The sequence below is a fragment of the Microcaecilia unicolor genome, chromosome 1, assembly GCF_901765095.1.
Source record: "Microcaecilia unicolor chromosome 1, aMicUni1.1, whole genome shotgun sequence".
NCBI lineage: Eukaryota > Metazoa > Chordata > Amphibia > Gymnophiona > Siphonopidae > Microcaecilia > Microcaecilia unicolor.
In genome coordinates this window covers 387,060,534-387,084,261 of record NC_044031.1, presented here as the reverse complement: position 1 = coordinate 387,084,261, position 23,728 = coordinate 387,060,534, and the positions used below count along the sequence as shown (strand labels likewise).

The 23,728-nt window shown below is 44.5% G+C and overlaps 1 protein-coding gene across 5 annotated transcripts in view; it reads left to right on the top strand.

The window, feature by feature from the left end:
- Positions 1-700: 700 nt before the first annotated feature.
- The window catches only part of LOC115474957 (probable endonuclease 4), a 99,156-nt gene continuing 76,128 nt past the window's right edge, over positions 701-23,728 (top strand). For 3 of the 5 annotated variants that reach the window (XM_030210734.1, XM_030210729.1, XM_030210684.1), the window contains exon 1: positions 2,493-2,598. The gene's annotated coding sequence lies outside the window, so the exon portion shown is untranslated. Of the gene's footprint in view, positions 1,935-2,492; positions 2,599-15,992; positions 16,004-23,728 lie in introns of those variants that run through there. The other 2 variants (XM_030210697.1, XM_030210689.1) reach the window with 2 other exon arrangements.

Genomic DNA, 23,728 nt, shown 5'->3' with positions numbered 1-23,728 from the left:
ATACAAAGAAATAACTTCCAGAAACTAATTGGTGAAGCAAGCAGGCACACCTGTTCCTTAATTCTTACAGTTTATATTCCTTTCTCTGGTAACATAAGTTTCTGCCCCTAAGTTTTTCATTGGATATTGATTTCAAGCAGTTATAGGCATCAACCCCTCCCCCTCTTGTGAATACTGCAAATTCCTCCATAGCAACAGAGTTTCCACTCATGGTTAGCTCCTTAGCTTTCATGTTTGGCTTTCAGCCTTCTGTCCTTGAGACTTTCATACACTTCTACATCAGCAGGTTCAAGCCTATTGGGCTTTCTCCCTTTCTCTCCCTGGTTATCTTGCTTCTCACACTGGTTGTTAGCCAGCAATTTAAACTGCCAATTCTTCTAGCTCCCGTTCAGCAATTTTAAAGCCATCTTAAAATGTTATATGAATTTCTATGTATTAATGTGGTGGTCCTTATTAGAAATGCACTGCAATATTACCACACACACTCACACAAGTATAGTTATTCTGTTTATCCCCAAAGCTTTCCTTTCTACAAGGGCATAATCCATGTAGTTTACCATTTTATTAAGTGAAAAAGCAATATATTTATATATTTCTCACAAATATCGTACATAAATAGAAACTTTTATCATTTATAATTTTTATTAGTTTTTTCAATGCACTTAAACAGATACAAATCTGATAAGTAAAATACAGCCATAGAAACAATATTATTACATAACCAATTCATATCCATACCTAATACTGGCTTCATTAGACCTCAATACAATGAGGGGGGTTAGGAATTGGTGAAGACTTAATAAATTTCAGTTTTAACTTGAAGAAAATATGGCACTTTACTTCTCATTTACTGTTTTCTCTCTCTCGTTTTAAGTCTAGAAAAGACTGGAGCTGATCAGGCATATAAAAAACATATTTTAACTGATTTAACCTTACAATACATTTACATGGATATGCCAAGAGGAAGGATCCACCTAATTCTATTGTCTTTAACTTTATTGACAGAAACATTTTCCTTCTTTGTTAAGTAACTTTTGTCACGTCAGGATAGAGCCAAATTTTTTCTCCTCCGAAAACATGGTTCGCTGATTTAAAGTATAATCTCATTATTGAGTTTCAATCTTGCTGAAACACAAAGGAAACTATCAGCGTCGCCCTTTCAGTGACATTGTCCAAAGTCTGTTCCAATATAGCAGTAATATTATCCACATTTATTTCGTTACCATTTCTTTCTCCATCTGCTTTTTTAATTGTATTAGGTATAAAGTAGATTTTGTTTAAGGGTGGAGTTATCTCTTGGGGATAATTCAGATTTTCTCTCAAAAATCTAATAAACATTTCTACTGGGGGAACCCCAAAAAGTTTAGGAAAATTAAGCAGGCGGAGATTTAATCTCCTATTATAGTTCTCTATTTGTTCAACTTTTCTTCTTATTTCTGCATTGTCCTTTATTACTGCCACTTTAAATTCACTCAACTGCTTCATCTCCATTTGCAAAGACTCCGTTTTTTTGTGAGAAATCCTGCTTCACTATTTCTATTGAATCCTTCAGTTCTTGGACTTTAGAGTTCACAATTTTAACCTCACCTGAGGATTGTTGTAAGGTTCTTTCCATATCAAGTAACTTCAGCCATATCTTCCCTAGGCTTACCTCCGATTCTATCCCCGAGGCCATAGATGGTAATGCTGAGCCGGTCACCCCACGAGGTTCACCAACATCCACCATTCTGGAGTCTGTTGGTTTCACTACCCGGCTTGCTGACAGAGCGGGGCACGGAGGTATTGAGAGCGGCGGGGGAGACAATGATGTTTCTCCTTCCAGCGGGGGAGGCGCTTCACCGGCTCCACCTGCTAAGGAATCTGCCCCACTTACTGCAGGAGAAAGAGCGGGGAAGTAGCGCTCCAGCTCTGGTCTCACTGGCGTGGACGTCCCGGTAGGTGGGGGAGCTAGTCGGACAGTCCCTTTCCTTTTAGAATGAGGCATTTTCGATTCCAAGAAAAAAGGTTTTAGCGAGACGTGCTGGAGCGAACTTACAACACGTCCGCTCTGGGCGCCATCTTAACCCCCTCAGATAGAAACTTTTAATGTTGAGCACCTGATTCTCATGTTTTAGTGGCCCATTAACTGGAGGAAAAAAAAAAATCTCTGCACGAATATAACACGTGCAAGAGTGTCCCTGTAACCAGCCCCAACTGACCACTGACTAAGATTTATAACAAATTATTACTCTATGAAAAGTTATCCCGTTTTTATGCTTCCTCTGTGAACATCCGTATGCTACACAAACTGGCATGTTTGAAAATATAAGTGAGATTAAATAAAATGCTACCAACAATAAAGAACGACAAGGTGGATGCAGCAGCAACTCATAGGTTTGCTTGCTTTATTTTGAGTGAACGGGTATGACAGCTGCGCTCTGAGAAGGGAAAACTTAGATTGACCTAATTGGTTTCAGCGTTCTGACGTCACTTCAGCTCCTGGTTGACTAAACTTCCCGTTTTGTGTGCGCAGCGCGCTTCATCAACCCTCAACCTGGTGGTTGCAGCAGCAGAGTTTTTTTTTTCTTTGCCAGTTGTGTTGCGCCTGCAGACAGTGAGGTTAGTCACTTGATTTCTTAAGCGCTGTTGTAGCAGGGTTTTGTTTCCAGTGAGGGAGGTGGGGGTTGTTTTTCTTTGCGTTGTGTGTTATATCACTCAGATTGTGCTAGTTCTCTTAATGTAAGGGTGTTTAGCTTGATCTGCTTTCACGACCCCCGCCCCCAGTGCTTTGTGTGTTGTATTTTTTGTTGCTTTTAATGTGAGCGTTCAAGAGGGTCCGAAACGCTTTCTACTCCTAATCATGAAACGGAAGATTGGGATTATCTCAGGATGGAAGGAAAGTTGCATTTGTACGGAAAAACACGTGTGCATGTATTGCGGACGTGGTAAAAGACAAAATGAGGGGTTGAATTAGGACAGTTTTGACTTGTGTGTGAGCAGCAGTGTCAGTCATCAATTCTTCAAACCTACTGTAACACGGGGGACGGTGTAAAAGCCAGATCTGCGGGATCCCCGGGATCTTCCGGATCCACGTACGACCTTAAAACCGGAGCGCGTCTTTGTTTTGACGGCCGCTACTGCTGCTGACAGTATGCAGCGATCACCAGCCATAACCCAGCGCTACAGAAATCTTTTAGAAAGTTAAACGAAGAGGTGCAATAGACTGAAGTGGAAGTGAGCCCATCTAGTTCACTGTAAGATAGGAAGCCAATTAAGTTAATCTCGGTTTCCTCCACTTCCCTTCGCAGCCGTCATTCCCATACACTCAAATTACAGCAAGCAAACCTATGAGCTGCTGCAAGGAGGTTTAATAGCCAGGAGTGGAAGTGAGCTATCTAGTCCACTGTAACCAAGGAAGCCAATTTGTTTCATCTCTATTTCCATTCCCCCGCGCAGGCGTCATTGCCATTCACACAAAGCAAGCAAACCTATTCAAGCCACATTGAGCCTGCAAAAAGGTGGGAAAATGTGGGATACAAACGCAATAAATAAATTTGTTGCTGCATCTGCGTTGTAGAGGTCTATAAAATAATGAGTGGAGTTGACCAGGTAGATGTGAAGCGTCTGTTCACGCTTTCCAAAAATACTACAATTTGCTAAATAGATACTTTTGTTCTGTTTTCACTGAAGAAAATCCTGGAGAAGGACCGCGAGGGACTGGCAAAAGTACACCTGAGAATGGAATGGATATAGCACCGTTCACGGAAGAGAGTGTGTATCAACAACTTGGAAAGCTAAAGGTGGACAAAGCCATGGGACCGGACGGGATCCACCCCAGAATATTGAGGGAGCTCAGAGAGGTCCTGGCGGGTCCTCTTAAAGATTTGTTTAATAAATCCTTGGAGACGGGAGAGGTTCCGAGGGACTGGAGAACGGCGGAGGTGGTACCTCTTCACAAAAGTGGTGATAGGGAAGAAGCTGGAAACTACAGGCCGGTAAGCCTCACTTCGGTTATTGGAAAAGTAATGGAAGCCATACTGAAGGAAAGGATAGTGAATTTCCTAGAAGCCAACAAGCTGCAAGATCCGAGAAAACATGGTTTTACCAGAGGGAAATCGTGCCAAACGAATCTCATTGAATTCTTTGATTGGGTAACTGGAGAATTGAATCATCGACGTGCTATAGACGTAATCTACTTAGATTTTAGCAAAGCTTTTGACACGGTTCCTCACAGGAGGCTCTTAAATAAACTAGATGGGCTGAAGATAGGTCCCGAAGTGGTGAACTGGATTAGGAACTGGTTGACGGACAGACGACAGAGGGTGGTGGTAAATGGAGTTCGCTCGGAGTAGGGAAAGGTGAGTAGTGGAGTGCCTCAGGGATCGGTGCTGGGGCCGATTCTGTTCAATATATTTGTGAGTGACATTGCCGAAGGGTTAGAAGGTAAAGTTTGCCTATTTGCGGATGATACTAAGATTTGCAACAGTGGACACCCGGGAGGGAGTGGAAAGCATGAAAAGGGATCTGAGGAAGCTAGAAGAATGGTCTAAGGTTTGGCAATTAAAATTCAATGCGAAGAAATGCAAAGTGATGCATTTAGGGAGTAGAAACCCACGAGAGACTTATGTGTTAGGTGGTGAGAGTCTGATAGGTACTGAGGGGGAGAGGGATCTTGGGGTGATAGTATCCGAGGATCTGAAGGTGACGAAACAGTGTGACAAGGCGGTGGCCGTAGCGAGAAGGTTGCTAGGCTGTATAGAGAGAGGTGTGATCAGCAGAAGAAAGGAAGTGTTGATGCCCCTGTACAAGTCCTTGGTGAGGCCCCACCTGGAGTATTGTGTTCAGTTTTGGAGGTCGTACCTTGCGAAGGATGTTAAAAAAAATGGAAGCAGTGCAAAGAAAAGCTACGAGAATGGTATGGGATTTGCGTTCCAAGACGTATGAACAAAGACTTGCTGACCTGAACATGTATACCCTGGAGGAAAGGAGGAACAGGGGTGATACGATACAGACGTTCAAATACTTGAAAGGTATTAATCTGCAAAAAAATCTTTTCCGGAGATGGGAAGGTGGTAGAACGAGAGGACATGAAATGAGATTGAAGGGGGGCAGACTCAAAAAAGATGTCAGGAAGTATTTTTTCACGGAGAGGGTGGTGGATGCTTGGAATGCCCTCCCGCGGGAGGTGGTGGAGATGAAAACGGTAACGGAATTCAAACAAGCGTGGGATGTGCATAAAGGAATCCTGTGCAGCAGGAATGGATCCTCAGAAGCTTAGCTGAAATTGGGTGGCGGATCAGGTGGGGGAAGAGAGGTTGGTGGTTGGGAGGCGAGGATAGTGGAGGGCAGACTTATAAGGTCCGTGCCAGAGCCGGTGATGGGAGGCGGGACTGGTGGTTGGGAGGTGGGAAATACTGCTGGGCAGACTTGTACGGTCTGTGCCCTGAAAAAGGCAAGTACAAATCAAGTTAAGGTATACACATGAGTTTATCTTGTTGGGCAGACTGGATGGACCATGCAGGTCTTTTTCTGCCGTCATCTACTATGTTACTTGCAAAAATTTTAATGCCTATGTGTGTCATTTTTTAAAATTTGACAAAGATGTCATTTATTTTAAAGTTTCCCCTATGAACATATAACATGAAACTTTAAATCAGCAAAACAGCATTAAAATGATTGTACCTGCTAGACACAGCAGAAACTCTCTTTGCATATGTCCAAATCTTTCTGGAAGGGCTGCTTACACCTAGATCTAGCTGTATTAATTGTCTGAGGGGCAGCATACACCTAGATTAAGCTCTGTTTCTCATCAGAAGGGCTGCATACACCAGGATCCTGGTGTATATTGGATCAGAAGGGCCACAGACACCAGGATCCTGGTGTAATTGACATCAGAAGGGCTGACTACACCAGGATTCTGGTGTGTTTTCGATCAGAAGTTCCGAATATATCAGGATCCTGGTGTGTTAAGTAGTAGTAGTAGTAGTAGTATTTGGGATCAGAAGGGCGGCATACATCAAGATCCTGGTGTATTTTTGATCAGAAGTCCCGAATATATCAGGATCCTGGTGTATTTTTGATCAGAAGTCCCGAATATATCAGGATCCTGCTGTATTTGGGATCAGAAGGGCGGCATACATCAAGATCCTGGTGTATTTTTGATAAGAAGGACCGCATACTGCCGGATCCTGGTCTATTTGCGATCTCAAGGGCCACAAACAGCAGGATCCTTGTTTATTTCGCTCAGAAGGGCGAAATAGACCAGGATCCTGCTGCATTTGGGATCAGAAGGACGGCATACCTCTAGATCCTGGTCTGTTTTTGATCAGAAGAGCCGCATACTGCAAGATCCTGGTCTATTTTCAATTTCAAGGGCCACATACAGCAGGATCTTGATATATTTGGCCCTTCTGATCAAAAATAGAAAACTTTCGTTTTAAATTTACTACATTGTAGCTTCATCGCATGCCCCCTAGTCCTAGTATTTTTGGAAAGCGTGAACAGACGCTTCACGTCTACCTGGTCAACTCCACTCATTATTGTATAGACCTCTACAATGCAGATGCAGGAACGAATAGGTTTGCTTGCTTTGTTTTGTGTGAATGGCAATGACGACTGCGCAGGGGAGTGGAAATAGAGATGAACCAAATTGTCTTCCTTGGTTACAGTGGACTAGATAGGCTCACTTCCACTCCTGGCTATTAAACCCCCTTGCAGTAGCTCATAGGTTTGCTTGCTGTGATTTGAATGTATGGGAATGACGGCTGCGAAGGGGCGTGGAGGAAACAGAGATTAACTTAATTGGCTTCCTATCTTACAGTGGACTAGATAGGCTCACTTCCACTTCAGTCTATTGCACCTCTTTGTTTAACTTTCTAAAAGATTTGTGTAGCGCTGGGTTATGGCTGGTGATCGCTGCATACTGTCAGCAGTAGCGGCCGTGAAAACAAAGAAGCGCCCCTTCTGTCATGAAACTTTATTTTACGTTTGAGAACGCCCAATCCGCTAAGTTACGCCCCCTGTGACGTAATGTTACCGTCGCACGGAGGATCGCAACTTTTAAGGAGGACAAGATTGGTAAGGAAATAGGAGGATCCTGGGAGAATAATCTTTAGCTTTAACTACATCAGCTGTCTTCTTCTAAAAACATTTATTTTGGAAGATATATGTAAAATGTCCATATGTAAATGTCTGGGCAAAGAAAAAAATTAACTTTTAAAGGTTTTTAAATCGAATCCGGGAGGATCCCACTGTATCCGTTTTTTACCTTTTGCTGTAACTCGGGTCTCACCACCTCCAGCACAGTGTCCTGCGGCACCGACTAGCTCTCGGGGTCAGGCACCCCTGAGCCGGGTCACAAAGGTCAATGGTCTTTGTCCACCACAGAAAAAGGGTCTTTATGCACACTGAGCTGTGTAGGCTGGGCCGGACCTGTTACAATGGACGGCCCATAGGGGTTTGAGCTGGGCTTTATGTCCCTTTATCTCACTGTACCCACTTTCTGAATTCCCTGTCCCTCCCTCATTCAAAGAAAACTCCAGTCTACTACTGCTACTAGACGTATGAAACGACAGTCCATCCTCGACAGAGCTTACAATGTAATCCAGAAAGCTGTTATTCAAAATAACCCAAATTTACTGAGTATTCTGCAACAGTGAGTTAAAACCTTCTTAGTCAATTTATAATCCATTTTAATAACAGATGCAAGCTATAAATCCAGAGCAAATTTAGAGATATGGTGTATCTTCAGTGCAATTTATAATCTAACAGTATGTACATATTTACAGCTCTTCCTGTCCATACCCATCCTTTCTGGGTGAAACAACCCAAGGCTGTGCCTGCAGTACTGTTACAGCAAGCAGATCTTCTTTGGATCAGACCTCCCTGGTTGTCCACTTTCCTCCAAAAGGTGTACCTTCTTTTCTCTGAACAGGCCTTTTCTTCTTTCTGCTCTCATACTCTCTATTTTCTACCTGGAGCACTCCTCAGCTTCTCAGGGTTAATGCTGGAATTTGCAAAAACTACCACTTTGGTTATCCAGGATTCATCCAAGGGTTCCAGTGAGGGTACAGGCAACCATAGACATCATGCACTCCCCAACGACATTTTTTAACTCCTAACTCCTCCCACACTGCCACTCAACAATCAGGAACATTTTCCTCAGCAACTCATCTAAGAACTCACCACCCCCTTGGGCTGGATCCTTTACCACCCACAACGCCAGAACCCTCCCCTCAGTAACTTTGGAGAGAACATAAGTGTTGCTATATTGGAATAGACCGAAGGTTCATCAAGCCATGGCCAATCCAGGTTACAAGTACCTGGCACGATCCCAAAACAGTAAAATAAGATTTTATGCTGTTTATCCTAGAAGTAAGCAGTGGATTTTTCCCAAGTCCTTCTTAATAATGGCTTATGGACTTTTCTTTTAGGAAGTTAGCCAAACCTTTTTTATGTTTCAACTTTTTTATTGTATTATCGTAATAACAGACCATTATACAACACCAAAATGAGTATATATACATCGCAGTCAACTAAATATATCATCAACAACATTTTTGTAATAATTTCCCCCCCCCCCCCCCCATGTTCCCCTTTCTCCCCTCCCTCCCTTCCCCATTCCTCCCCTCCAACAAGCTGATATATTATTGTGATATTATTGACAAAAGAAAAGGAGTAAAATCATTTACATAATAAAGTATAATAGTATCAACCTCCAATGTCTTATGTGTTTTCATTTGTTATCCTCCAGTTTCGGCTATATATTATAACCAATATCACATCTTGATCATAAGATCCCCCTCCCCCCCTATTTACCTATAAATGAGTCTTCTGTTATCACAATTGACACCCAAAAAAAAAAAAATATTAGAGTGTTAAGAATTCGACTTCTCCCTCTGTGAGTCATCCCATCCAGATAACACCCCCAGATTTTTAGAAAGCGCTCTTTACGCTTGTATGTCCCTTTTGCCTCTCTCGCTTCCCAAGTAAGCAATTGGTGTACCTGGTTCCGCCAATGCCAGAAGGTCGGAGGGTGTGCAGAGGTCCAGTGCTGCATTATGCATTTCTTGGCAATGAGACATGTTTTGCGGCATAGCACCATTTTATCTTTGTTTAGCCTGGGAAAGGCGTCATGTTTATCTAGCACTAGACATAGAGGGTTCAATACTATATCACAATTGACAGTTGTAGATAGAAATACAGCTATGTGTCTCCAGTATTTTTTTATTGCAGGGCATGCCCATATCGCATGATATAGCGTATTATCTGCCCTCTGACATTTCAGGCAGGTAGCGGTATGGATGCCCCCTGATTTGTATAATTGTGTCTGGGTAAAATAAGCCCTATGCAACATGCGAAACGCACATTCCCTAAGGTTAGCTCCTCCTACTATTCTGGGTATATCCTGTATTTGTTTTACAATATTCCAACCTGTCAATGCTCTGCCTTTATCTATTTCCCATTTCTGACGGAGTTGACTAAACTCTTTCTCAGGCATCAGTCCCCACAATTTCAGATGTATACTGGAGATTGACGGCACCTCCTCAGCTATTTCTTCGAAGAATTTTCTAATTTTCTCACCTAAGTGTTTCTTAATCTCATCTGTATTTAGTGTGCGCACATAGTGCGTGAATTGGCTATGCGCAAAATGATCCCTCCATTGTGCATTAGTTTGCATTTGTGTTACTGCTTTGATATGCCCATCAACCCCCAATATATCCTGCATGGTTGCTATGCCGTTTCTTTCCCATGTGACAAAAGTTTGATTCTCTATCCCCGGTACAAACATCGGGTTGCCCCTAATAGTTAATATCTCAGTATTAAAGGGGTCTCCCCCCAGAAGTTTCCCTATATATCTCCACGCTTCCCTGGTAGGCTGGAGCAAGACACTATGTTTAAATCTATGGGGGAGTATCTTATTCTGGGTATGTAATAACGCTAGATAATTATATGGGGCGAAGTACACTGTCTCATACTCAAGTGGTGTATGATCCGATGTATTCATTACCCAATCTCTAACCTGTCTTAGCAAGCAAGCCATATTGTAGTATTTAATATTTGGAATCCCCATTCCCCCTTGTCTCCACCCTCCTAGCAGGAATTTCAATTGAAGTTTGGCCCTTTTCCCAGCCCAACAGAATTTTCTCAGAATTTTATAAAAGTGTTTTATGTCAGTCTGCTTGAGTTTTAGTGGTAGAACCTGTAAAACATACAGCCACCTCGGCATTATCACCATCCTTGTTAAACATATCCTCCCTGTCAAAGATATCGTAAGGTTTTGCCAAGAATTTAACTGGTGCATAGTCTGCTCTTTGAGTTTGCTAACATTTAAATCATATAGATCTCTTGTATTTACCGGTAATAGAATGCCTAAATATTTAAAAGATTTAGTTGCCCGCTTTAAAGGGAAATCTATGGGCCACAGACTATGGGCATCTGTATTTATAGCTAAGGCCTCTGATTTGTCAAGGTTTAGCGTGAATCCCGAGTAGTCTCCAAACTCCCTAAAAATCTCTAATACATTACCCAGCGCTTCTCTTGGGTTCTTTAAAATAATTAGCAAATCATCTGCAAATGCAGCCATTTTGAACTGCTGATGTTGTATGTCCACTCCAGGCACTGCTGGGCATTCTTGAATATCCCTAATTAGAGGGTCTAAATATAGTGCAAATAGTAAGGGCGATAACGGGCAGCCTTGTCTCGTTCCCCTGCCTATATGAATTACCTCAGATAAGTTCCCATTGACCATTACCTGCGCTAGAGGGTCTGCATATAAAGCTTTAATCGCCTGTACAAACTCTCCTTTTATACCATATCCCTCCATCACCTCATATAAGAAAGACCATTCCACTTTATCGAACGCCTTTTCAGCGTCGAAACTAATCATTAAAGCTTGTTCATTAGTGTGCTCTAAATATTCCAATGATGTCAAAATTCGTCTGAGATTCTTAGCAACCGACCTACCCTGCACAAAGCCAACTTGAGCTTCATGGATTATTTTTGGTAGGACACGGCCTAGTCTATTTGCTAAAATTTTTGCGAATAATTTTGCTTCATGGTTAATAAGCGATATAGGGCGATACGATGTTACTAGTTGCGCATCTCGATTGGGCTTTGGAAACACAATTATACGCGCTAGATTTAAATGTTCAGGTAATGTACCATTTGATATCCATTCTTTAAACACTTTAATGTAGGTACAATCGACTCTCCCATTAATTTATAAAATTCTGCTTTGTATCCATCGGGACCTGGCGCTTTACCCATCTTGCTATGGCCTATAGCCCATGTGATCTCATCCTCACTAATCTCCGCGTTCAATAGATTGCGGTCATGTTCATTTATCTGTGGGATCGTAAGGTTTTGAAGATTTTGCGTGCCTGATAACCCTTCTTGTTCTGTGGAGCTATATAAGTGTTGATAATATGTTTTAAATTCCTGTCTAATTCCTTTATTAGAATGTATCAAATTTCCCTCTTGTGTTTTTATACTAGTGATATTTCTGGAAGCGTATCTAGGGGCAATAACTCTTGCCAGAAGTTTCCCTCCCTTATTCCCAAATTTATACAATTGGAATCTATAATATGTTTGGGATTTCACTTCCCTATCATGTAGTAAGGAGTTAAAAGCCGCCTGTATTTCTAATATCTCCTGTCTAAGCCGAGGGCAAGGATTTAAGCCATAATGTCTATTCGCTTCTCTCAATTGTTTCTCCAGTCGCAGGATTTCCCTGTCTCTTGCCCGCTTGTATTGGGTAGTAAAACTGATAGTTTCTCCCCGCAAGACCACCTTTGCGGCTTCCCAAAAACTAGTTGAAGTTGGTACTGTGTCCTCATTAAAATGTTTATACTCTGCCCATTTCGTTTGTAAATGTTCTCGAAATCTCACATTATTTACTAAATACATTGGGAACGTCCACCCCCGAAATTTCTCTTCTTCCCCTCCCTCCATCCAATTCATATGTACCGTCGCATGATCCGAGATAATGCACGGTCCTATATCAGCGTCTCTAATTGTGGGAAATAATGTGCTTGATGTTAATAGGTAGTCAATCCTGGAAGAGGTACCATGAGCTCTTGACATATGTGTATATTCTCTGATCCCAGGATGCAACGTCCTCCATATATCTATGAGATCTAGTGTGGTGCATAATTCAGGTAATCCTCTAGTTTGTGTTCGGTGGATTGTTGCCGGAGGGTGCGATTGGTCTATTTATGGGTCCCAGGTCATATTAAAATCTCCTCCCAGTATTATTGGTATTGATTCTAAACGTGCTATTTTTGCCACTAGTTTTTTGTAGATTTTAAGATCTAGGACATTTGGGGCGTATATACTGCCCAGTAAGAGTTTTTGTCTATTAATTGTGACAATAGCTAACACATATCGTCCCTCAGGATCCTGGATTATCTTATGAATGTGGTTTGTTATTCCTTTTCTAATTAGAATTGCTACTCCCCTTTTTCTCCCCACCGCTGCTGTTGACATATATTCCCCCACCCACCATTTATTCAATTTAGCATGTTCTTCTGCAGTTAAATGTGTCTCTTGTAAAAAGGCTATGTCAGCCCTAAGCCTTTGGAGGTGTCTTAAGATTTTTGATCTTTTTATGGGCGAAGGGATGCCCCCAACATTCCATGTAATAACCTTAATTAGTGTATCTGCTTTGGCCTTCCATCTCCATATTTACATGATCTTGATGTCCGAGAGGAGCCAGCCCAGCCTCCAGCCCCCCCCCCCCCCCCCCCCCCGTTCAAATAATTGAGCGAATAGTCTATCTTTCTTTTCAGGTATCACTTGTGTTGTCTGGTACTGTCTCCTGTAACCTCCCTCCCTCCTCCCCTCCCCTATCCCTTCCCTTCCCCTGTGAATCCCCTCTCCCCCCCTTCTATCCCCTTCTATTCCTATTGGAATTAGGTCACCTTCGACGCCTTTCCCTTTTTTCCCCCCCCTGTTCTCATTGTATGCAGTATATTCGTCCTACTGTTTCCCTCTATATATTAACTCGCTGATGAATCTTTTACATATTTTTGACCCCTCTATCGATTACTAACACATTTTAAACTTTAACCATACAGTGTAAATTAACATAAATATCAATGCAGTGTTTTATAATTACTCAACATTCTTCTCTTCATCCTTGTATTATCTGCTATTAAGTTAGTTCAGTAAGTCTATGATGATCATCCTCATAAACTTATGTGATTTCCACCGGCCAGATCAGTGTTGCATCATCTATGTCCCGTTACTGCCATGAGACAACTTCATTTGTAATCCAGGGCTTCTATAGTTATAACATAATCCACTATTTCAATTATAGTCCCACGTTCATGTTGGGGGTCCTTCCAACTAAGCCCCAACATCCTCTTTATAGCTCTCTTTAAAGTTGCTTCTTATGTTTTACCATTTCCACAATAGTTATACTTATCTTGAATCCAAGATTCTGCACTCAGTTTAATAGTAGCAACAGTACAGCTTGACAAATTTGTTCATCATACCTTTCTTCATCTCTGTATTAACTGCTGTCAGATTGAATCAAGATATTTGTTGTGGTTAAGTTAGTGAGTTTAGATGGGTTTCATTGTTCCTCTTCAAAATTGCTCAGTCTGTATTTCAGTTCAGTCTTACTGTATCATTTTTTGTAAGCTCAGCTTCCCTTATAGTGTAGAGTCATCCATTGGGACCATGTTCTTAGTTGAATTCTGTATTTTATTCTTTCTGCTGATGTTTTCCACTGTTTACACCCATATCTGTTCTGCTATGTTGGTTTAACACAGTCTCAGCTTCAGGGTGAAAGTACTATTAATTATTATTGTCCTTCTGTTGAGATTTCTTGAGCTTAGTGCCACCAATTGGTGCATTGTTTATTTATCTTTTCCAGTTTTATATATTCTTCGTGTGAGCTTAGTAGCGCTTCAGTTTTCTCCTTCCAGTTGATCTAGGAACTCTTTCGCCTCCTCTGCTGTGGTAAATATTTTATTTCCCGTTTGGTGGGTTACTCGCAGTTTCGCTGGATACATCAATGCAAATCTAACTTTTTGCTGTATCAGCTCCGAGCACACTGGGGAAAATTTCTTTCGTTGCGCCGCTACCGCGGCAGAGTAATCTTGAAAGCATAATACTTTCCTATTGCCGCTGTGTGGATCTTTTCCGCCTCTCATCGCCTGCAAAATGGCTACCTTGTGGGCAAAGTTAAGTATGCGACATATAACTACCCTGGGCCGCCCTTCTGCTCCCTGCTTAAGGCCCAGCCGATGCGCTCTTTCAATTCGCAGCGGGCCCAGCGTAGTCGGTAGCTGTAGTTCTTTGGTAAGCCATGTCTCAAGGTATTTGGCCAGGTCTCGCTCTCCTAGATCTTCAGCAAGCCCCACGAGGTGAAGATTGTTATGCCTCGATCTATTTTCGAGGTCTTCGATTTTATCGGTGTAAGTAGCGATTAGCTTTTGTAAGCGACTTACTTCTGTTTCCACCTTGTCCACACGATCTTCCGTATCACTTGCCCGTTGTTGATATTGTCCCATGTCCAATTGTATTTGCGTTACGCTGTTATGTAATTGTTCCAGTTTGTTATCCAGCGCTCCCAGCTTTTTCTCCAGTATGGCTTCCAATGCCTGAGTAACTTCCCCAACAATCTCGGCTGCCCACGCGGATCCCACCGCTGATGTCCCCGGGCTCGCCGGAGCCGCCATCTTGTCGTCGGGCGGCCGGGTCTTTTCCCTGTCTTTTCTGGTAATCTTAGATGTCATTCTCCTCCAAAGTGGTATTAAACTTTTCTCCTTTTAAACACTCTTCGTTTACCTTCGTTTGTGGGGTATTGTATCCAATTTTTAGGACGAATTTTTGATAAAGAATCTAAGGGAAGGCAGGAGCTGCGCTATTAGCGTCTTCTCCCGCTCATCGCGTCACGTGACCGCCAAACCTTTTTTAAAACCTGCTAAGTTAACTGCTTTTACCACATTCTTTGGCAATGAATTCCAGAGTTTTAATTACACATTACAATATTGTCTCCAATTTGTTTTAAATTTACTACTTAATAGCTTCATTGCGTGCCCCCTAGTCCTAGTATTTTTGGAAGGAGTAAACAAGCGATTCTCATACACCCATTCCATTCCACTCCACTCCGTATTTTATAGACCTTTATCATAACTCCCCTCAGCTGTTTTTTTAGCCCCAGCCGTCTTAGCCTTTCCTCATAGGGAAGTCGTCCCATCCCCTTTATCATCATTATCGCCCTTCTCTGTACCTTTTCTAATTCCACTATATCTTTTTTTGAGATTTGGTGACCAGCACTGCACACAGTATTCAAGGTGCAGTCACACCATGGAGTGATACAAAGGCATTATAACATTCTGTTTTGTTTTTCATTTCATTTCCTAATAAGTCCTAACGTTCTATTTGCTTTCTTAGCCGTTGCCGCCCACTGAGCAGAGGGTTTCAAAGTATCATCAATGATGATACCTAGATCCTTGTCCTGGTCGGTGTCTCCTAATGTGGAACCTTGCATCATGTAGCTATGATTCTCTCATGATCTTTAGTAATCCCCATTATAATGGGGGGATTACACTAGCACTCATAAACTTTAAATCGGAGCCTAATTAAGGGCTCCCCAGATTTGTTCTGGGTGTGCCACAAACAGATGGGCCCCTGTTCAAGGGCATTATTTGGGACTACGTAAACAAGATGATAGGTCTCTGTGGCGTAGCTAGGGCTGAACGGGCACCGGGTGAAAACATAAAGATGGGCAAAATAGTGTTGTAGTGCGAGCAATGGGGTGGGGGTATCCCCTCAGATTTGCTGTCTGGGAGGGGAGAAATGGTGGGGGGGGAATCTGAAGAGTTTAGACCAGGTGGTGTGTGGCTGGATATGGAGAGCAGAAGTGGTGTGTGATTGGGAGGCAGGAATTTGTATGTGGGAGGCAGTGGTATGACGTCCAGAATAGGGGAGAGTACAAGTGAACTGTGAGGATGGTATTTGGGACATTGGGGGTAGGTGTGTTTGGGGTATCTGCTGTGGGTTAGATTCTGAGGTTGAGGCGTGTGTATGCTGAGGGTGCAGTGGAAGTATGTACATGTGGGGGTGACAAGTTGTAATGGGGGGGGGGGGGGGTAACTGAGGTGGGATGTATGTATGTGCCAGAGACTAAGGGAATGAGTGTTAGGTGAGTAGCAAGGGTTTGAATGAGAAGTCTGGTGCTGGGGTGCAGAGGAAGAGTTGTGAGATGTTCCTCAGAATCCTCTACTGCACACTTGACACAAGGTAGAGGTGTCGCATACATAGCTAGGGTACGAGTGAGTGGTGTCTGGGGAGGTTGTCAGCAGTGAAGTGGAAGGTTTAAACTGTGGCCTGCTGAAAGTTTTGGCCCACAGTTTAGCGTCAATTAAAACGTATGTGGTCTACCCCTCTGAAGGGACATCACCTTGTAGTGGTGGAGGGGCTTCTGTGTTTCAATGACTCAGAGGGCTATGCTGAAGGGTTACCCATATCAGACAGACCTCTGAGGAGAAACCAGACAAAGAGTGTCCTGAACTGGGAGAGTGGTAAGATGGCGACCTGAAGTTTGTATGCCCAACGGCCTAGCTGCCCTCTGAAGTTTTGTCTTCTCTATGTAAATTTCCTCTCTGCAAATGCAGTTACCTTAACTGAGAGGAAGGGGACAACCGGCGGTCAGCCGCCGATGGCCAGCGTTTTGTCCCCTGAGCAGCAAGTGCGGGACCGCTGTGCGACGAACTGCCCACAGATGAAAGGGTTGGCGAGTCCTTTGATTAGCGCCGGCAAAGGAGCGTTGGCGCTCTTGGACCTGGAAAAAAACAACTCCATCGCTCCTGAATTATTCAACTACCATGTCCAAAGGAGTGGAGGAGTGAGTTAGAGGCATATGCTGAAACGGAGGACGTTGACAGCAGAACCCGACTCTGCGGAACTACTCCTAAACACCTAAGAGAAATCAGCTTGGAGTTTTTGGCTCCCATGGAGGTTACATTGAATACCATCTGGAATACGCTTTGGGACTTAACGGTGGCAGTAAATAATTTTGTTTCAGATATAATCTTATTGGAGAGTTACATGGACAATTTAACAGAACACTTTGAGAGTGAAAAATTGATATAACAAATGAAGTTCTACACGAGCAAGAAGTGGTTATGATTTTGAAAATGATAATAGACCAGAAACTTTGAATAATAAAATGAATATTGTTATAGATGATTAGTATCGCGATTATGTTTTCCCAGAGTTCCAGGTATGACTCCTAAAGGTTTCCTCAGAAATATTTTCTCAATTATTACTTTAAAAGGAGTGAAGCCTGTGAAAACTGGGATTACTTTAATCAGTGGGATCTGAATTAGAGACTTAAGTAGATACATTGTTAAATAACTTCTGGTTTTTAAAAGAGAGAGAATGTAATCAGATGTATTATTTCTAACTAATATTGGATAATAAGTATGTTTTCAATGAAATTGACTATACACCGTATTGGGCTTGAAGAAGCCAACCAGATGATCAATGTGGAATAATGAGTTAGATGAGTAATATCTGGGGATAAACAGGTTAATACCACGGGGGTTTTTTTCTGTTTATTGTTTAATTGATCTCCTTGTCTTGTTTCACTCTCCCTATTTAGTGGTCTAAGGAAGAGAATAGAATTACCTGATTTAAATAATTCCTATATATTACCTTCTCTGTATTTCTGGCAAGTTGTTTTATCGCTTGTAAAAATTTAAATGGTTATAAATATTTTTTAAAAAAGTATGTGGTCTGGGACGTCACGAACGCTGATGGCTGCCTAGATCCGAAGCTCTGTCTCGTCCCTGCTTATAACTAGCGATAAAGAGCATAAACACGTCCTTAAATTCCTCCCTGCTGCAGCGGAAAATCGCAGGAATTTGGTAGGGTGACTTTTTGGTTTGGCTGGAAAAATGTCTTTGGTGCGAAAGGAGGGCGAGGCCAGTCGGCGCGCCAGGCCAGTAAGGCTGCGAGCTGCCATGTGCTCGTGTTGGCTCGAGCTTCACATTCCGACTCTGACTCCGCCATGTCCAACGCAGAAGCACCGAATGTGCCTACTAAACGGGGCATTTCTAAAAACTTAGCTAAGTGCTTACAGGCGATTCATGAAGAGATCAAGCCCTCTAAGGAGGAAATACTATATCGTATGGATGTTTTGTGTGTGGATCTGCGTGAGCTGGGGAGGCATGTGGAGGACTTGGAAACGCGCGCTGAAGAACAAGCAGATCACCTGAATGGGGCAGATGCAAAAATGTCAAAACTCCTTGAATACCTAGACGAATTACAATATAAGGTTGACGATCAGGAACATCGAGGGCAGAGGAGCAACCTCCGCTTTCGTGGAGTTCCAGAGGTTGGGGACAAAGAGGATGTTGTTGCTGTGGTCAAGTTGCTTTGTGGTAAGCTGCTTGAATCGGAAGATATTATGGTGGAGCGAGCTCATAGAGCTTTGGGGAAGAGACGGGATAAGCAGCCTCGGGACATTCTCGTCTGTTTTTCTTCTTATGCTATAAAAGAGCGACTGATGCAGCGGGCTCGTCAGGTCCAACATATTGACTACAACGGGTCTCAGGTGAAGGTGTTTTAGGACCTGTCCCAACTGACTCTGGCCAAGCGACGTGCCATGAAACCTGTAACCGTAAATAACCGTAAATAAGATCCCTTATAGATGGTCCTTTCCTTTTGCTCTCTGCTTTACAGTGAGGGGAAAGATGCATCGTCTCAGACTCTTATCGGAAGTATGGAAGGGTTTGAAAGAGGAAGGTTTGCTGCTGACCATCCGCCGGTGGATATCACCCCCACATCTCGGGCCAAGCTTCAGCAGTGGAAGCGTGTTTCCGATAAATCAAGAGTCCCCCGAAGGCTACCTGATCTTATTATAAGGCAGTTTATATTCAGTTATGATTACTGAGGGGAATATTTTTTCAGGAATTTAAAGGTCAATATCTGGGATTTAGATTTCAGATAGAAATTGTTTTGATTGATGTCAGAGAGAGGAAGGAGTTGGGGGTGGAGAATACAGGGAGTTAATGTATATTTTGTAAGATGCTACAAGGGGATAAGATTGTGGTAAGAATAGCGGGGAAGTGAAGGGGTGCGGGCAGTGGTGTGCTGGAGCCGGCTCGCAAGAGCCGTTTGTTAAATTTTTAAAGCTCTTGCGAGCCGGTTGTTCCGGCAGGCGAGCCGGCTCCCAGGGGAGGCGCAACCCGTCAATCTGGGGGGTAAATAGTTGATTCCTTCATCGTCATCGTCGCAGCAGCAGCCGCAGTGGTGAATCCCTCCCCAATGCTGCTGGACTGAATGCGTTACTCTCCCTTGTCCCTTCCCTGCTGAAAGCGTTGTAGTATCTCTCTCCCCTTCTTCTTCCCCCGCCCGCTCTCTCCCTTCAGATCTGTCCTAGTACTGCCCTGCAGCTCCTTCACAGTAGAGCCCCGATGAGCAGAAACTAAAACCAGCTGGTTTCAGACTTCGTTGTTACAGCAGGGGGGGGGGGGGGGGGTTCTGTCTGCCGGATGCACCCTCCCTCGCTCGCACGCACTTCCTGCTGCCAAGAAGGGGGCGGCTCTTCCAACTTGATTCACAACAGCAAAAGGCTCCGAACCTGCCGTTTCTACTTCTGGCTGCACTGGGAAAAATCCACGAGACTAGGACAGGTTTGAGGGGAGGGGGCGGGGGAAGAGCGCATGAAGGGACAAAGCAGAACAGGGGAGGGGAGAGAAAGAGAGATTGATCCTTCAACACGTTGGGCAGGGGAAGTCCAGCAACGGAACGAGAACAGGCTTGAGGGAAGGGAGTGGATGGGGGAGGGGGATGGATAAAGCTGGACATGGAAGGAGTGAGGGGGATGCTGGAATATGTGGGGCAAGGGAGGGAGAAGAAAGATGGCACACAGTTGTGGGTTGGGATATACATTGCTGGACACCAGGAAGAAGGGAATAGGGAGGGGGGCAAGAAGGGGCAATGTTGGATGGGGAAGAAGGAGAGAAAGACAGAGAAGGGAAATGTAGGAATACATGGGAAACGGGAGGGAGAAGAAAAATGACAGACCTTCTTGGTTTGGGAAAGGGGATATGCTGGACTCTGGGGGGAAAAGAATAGGGAAACTGGGCTTAGAGGGCTCAAGTGTAGGGGCACCTAAAGCTTGCTGCACTGGATTGCCCCATCACAGCTGCCACCATGTGTACCTCACCCCGGCATCTAGGATACAAGCATCTAGCACCTCCTTCCCTCCCCTATTCCACCCTCTACCCAAACGGGATAGTGGGTGGAAGGAAACATTGGGGAAATGTTGGTGAGGAGGTGGGTAGACGCTAGAGAGAGGTGGATGGAAGGAGAGATTGGCGGAAGATGCTGGAGAGGAGGCCATGTGAAAAGAGACATCAGGAGAAGATGCTGGAGGCCAAGTGGAAGGGGAGATCAGGGGGAGACACTGGGTATTGTGGAAAAGTAGATGGAGGATATACTGGCCACAGAAGAAGGTGGAAGGGGAGATCCTGGAAATGGAGTAACATGGGAAACTTGTGGGGGGGGCATGCTGGACATAGTGGAAAGGGAGATGGGAGGACGTACTGAACATGGAGGTAGGTGACAGGGAAGATCAGGGTGACATAATGTCATGAGGGAAGGGAAGACAGGGAAAAGAGGGTGTTTGACGAGGGTGGGGGACAGATGGAGAGCTAGATAGAAACAGTAGAAAGAGGGAGCTTGAAGACTGGAGGATGAGAAGGAGACATTTAATTTAAGATGCAGAAAATAAGTTGGAGAAAGCTGAGTATGAAAAAAATCAATGAGGAAATGAAGAAGATAGGAATACAGAAAAGAAATGGCAAATGGGCAGGAGGCTCTGGATAGACAGCACACTAAGGCCCTCATGATCAAAAGCAAACTCCGGCACTAGAGGCTGTTAACGCCATACTAGCGCCGGTTTGCAAACCACCCATGATCAGAGCCCTCGAGCGCCTGCAACAACGCACTCGAGGGCTCTTAACGCAAGTAGCATGCAAATGCATGCTAAACAGGGCTTCCAGCATTCATCCCCAATGATCAGCGGCCAGCGCGCCAAAGATTGGGTTGCTGGCCGCGGCAAAATCAACGCCAGCTCTGAGCTGGTGTTAGACTTTGCGGATCATTGGGGAGGAATGGTGAGCCCTGTCCAGCATGCAGTTGCATGCTGGCAGGCCCCCGTTCCCCCCCCAAAGCAAACGCAAACAGGGGACTGGAGGTCCGGTGGACCTCCGGTCCCCCCGACGATCCGAGCCCCTCCATGCCCAGGGAGGGCTGGAGATCCAGTGGGTCTCCAGCCCCCCCCCCCCCGAACCCCTTACATGGTCTGTAGCCCCGCCCAGCGCATCCCAGGATGCAATAGGCGGGGCTGGGCGCCGCCATTTTGCAGCGGCGTCGACAGAAAGAGGAGGGAGGCAGGCAGGCTGCGTCCCTCCTCCAACAAAAGGTAGGGGGGGCCGGCAGGGAGGGTGGGTGACCACGGACCACCAGGGAATCAGAACGCTGGGGGGACCATAGATTCAGAACGCTTGGGGGGGGGGAGGAGTTGGGGTGGGCTGGAGACCCACCGAACCTCCAGCCCCCCCTCCCCCGTCGCTGAGTGGGAAGGAGGGTGGGATAGCGTTTGGCCGGAGGCGGCCACCACGAGTTATGGGGGTTCGGCGGGGGGGTTGGGGTTCGGGCCTTGGCAGGCTGTTTGACAGGTTTGGGCTTTTGACAGCCCAGACCTGTCAAACAAGTGCGGGAGGATTGTGCTGATGCTCGGCACAATTCTCCCGCACTTTAAACATGATGATCAAAGATAATAGTGCTGCTTAGATTTGCATGCATTATCTTTGATCATCGATGCAGAAAAGCCCTGCGCTGTCCAGGCGCTATTTTTAGGGCGCTGTTTGGAACAGCGCAGGGCTTTTGATCATCTGGGCCTAAGAGGATAGAAGAAATAAGAAGCAGAAACTAGGAACAATACGATTAGGGGAAAAAACACCAGACCAAAAAAAGGTAGAAAAATAATTTTATTTTTGATTTATTGATTGAACTGTGTCAGTTTTGGTAATTGGAGGGGAGGGAAGAGTGAGGAAGGAGATGAGATGAGGGAAAAGGAAGAGAGGAGAAAAACTGCACATGGATGAAGAAAATAGGCAGAAGCTGGATCCACTGGACAGTCAAATCTGCGGAGGACCCAGCTTTTACTTACGGATGTAGGACAAGAAATGAAGAAGAAAGGCGGAAAGTAAAGAAATAAATGGAAAGGAAGCCCTGGAAATGGAGTTAAGAGGACAGATAGCAGCAGAATCGGATACTGGGCCAGCATGATCAGAAAAATAAAGTCACCAGACAACAAAGGTAGAAAAAATCATTTTATTTTTATTATAGTGTTTGGAATATGTCCACTTTGAGAATCAGGTGCTGAACGTTAAAAATTTATATTTATTTACTTATTTATGGCATTTTATCCCATATTAAACATGAATTAGATTGGAACCTGAGATCATTTAATTTTTTTTTCCTGGAGAGAGTAATGCATTGCCCCCCCCCCCCCCCCCCCCGGCTATAGCCAGCTCTGTAATTTTGGGGGGCGCAGAGGTGGGGGGGGGGGGGGGCGCAGTGGGGGGGGGGCGCCGATGTGGACCGGGGAGAGAGCCTGTTGTTAAAAATTTACCAGCACACCACTGGGTGCGGGGGTTTTTGGGTAGTTCTTCAGGTTGGTGGATTACTTTTTCCGATGTGCCGAGTTAAGGGGATTTGTTGGTCTCTGTCTTGGGGGCTTTTGATGATTTGGAGGGAGGGGGTGGGTGGGGAAGGTGTGACTGAGCTTCTTATCTTTCCCCCTAATCCAACCTCTCCTCCCCCATTCTCTATTTCTGTGGATAACACTCTCATCCTTCCTGTCTCATCAGCTCGTAACCTTGGTTTCATCTTCTTCTCCTCCCTCTCCTCTGCACATATTCAACAGACTGCTAAAACCTGTCATTTCTTTCTCTATACTTTCAGCAAAATTCGCCCTTTCCTTTCTGAGCACACTACCAGAACCCTCATCCATGCTCTTATCACCTCTCGCTTAGACTATTGCAACTTGCTTCTCACAGGTCTCCCACTTAGCCATCTCTCTCCTCTTCAATCTGTTCAAAATTCTGCTGCACGACTAATATTCCGGCAGTGTCGTTATGCTCATATTAGCCCTCTCCTCAAGTCACTTCACTGGCTTCCTATCCGTTTCCACATACAGTTCAAACTCCTCTTATTGATCTACTAGTAAAAAAGCCCCGTTTCTGATGCAAATGAAACGGGGGCTAGCAATGTTTTCTTCTGTGTGCATGTGGGAGTGTGTGTGTCCCTGCCCTCTGGCCTCTCTCCCCTCCCCCCTCTGAGTCATTCACTGTTACAGAGCCAGCGATTTGATTTCGTGCTCTGCTGTTTTCCTTCACTGACTGTGTTACAGAGAGGGCGGGGCAGACACTCATAGGGAAACCGGATATCTCGCCCCCTTCACACTTCCGGCTGGAGGCTTCATAGAACGTTGGTGTTGCCTTTTATATAGAGAGATAAGTGCATTCACTCTGCAGCTCCTCAGTACCTCTCCACTCTCATCTCTCCCTACATTCCTCCCCGGGAACTCTGTTCACTGGGTAAATCTATCTTATCTGCACTCTTCTCCACTGCTAACTCCAGACTCTGTTCCTTTTTTATCTTGCTGCACCATATGCCTGGAATAGACTTCCTGAGCCGGTACGTCAAGCTCCATCTC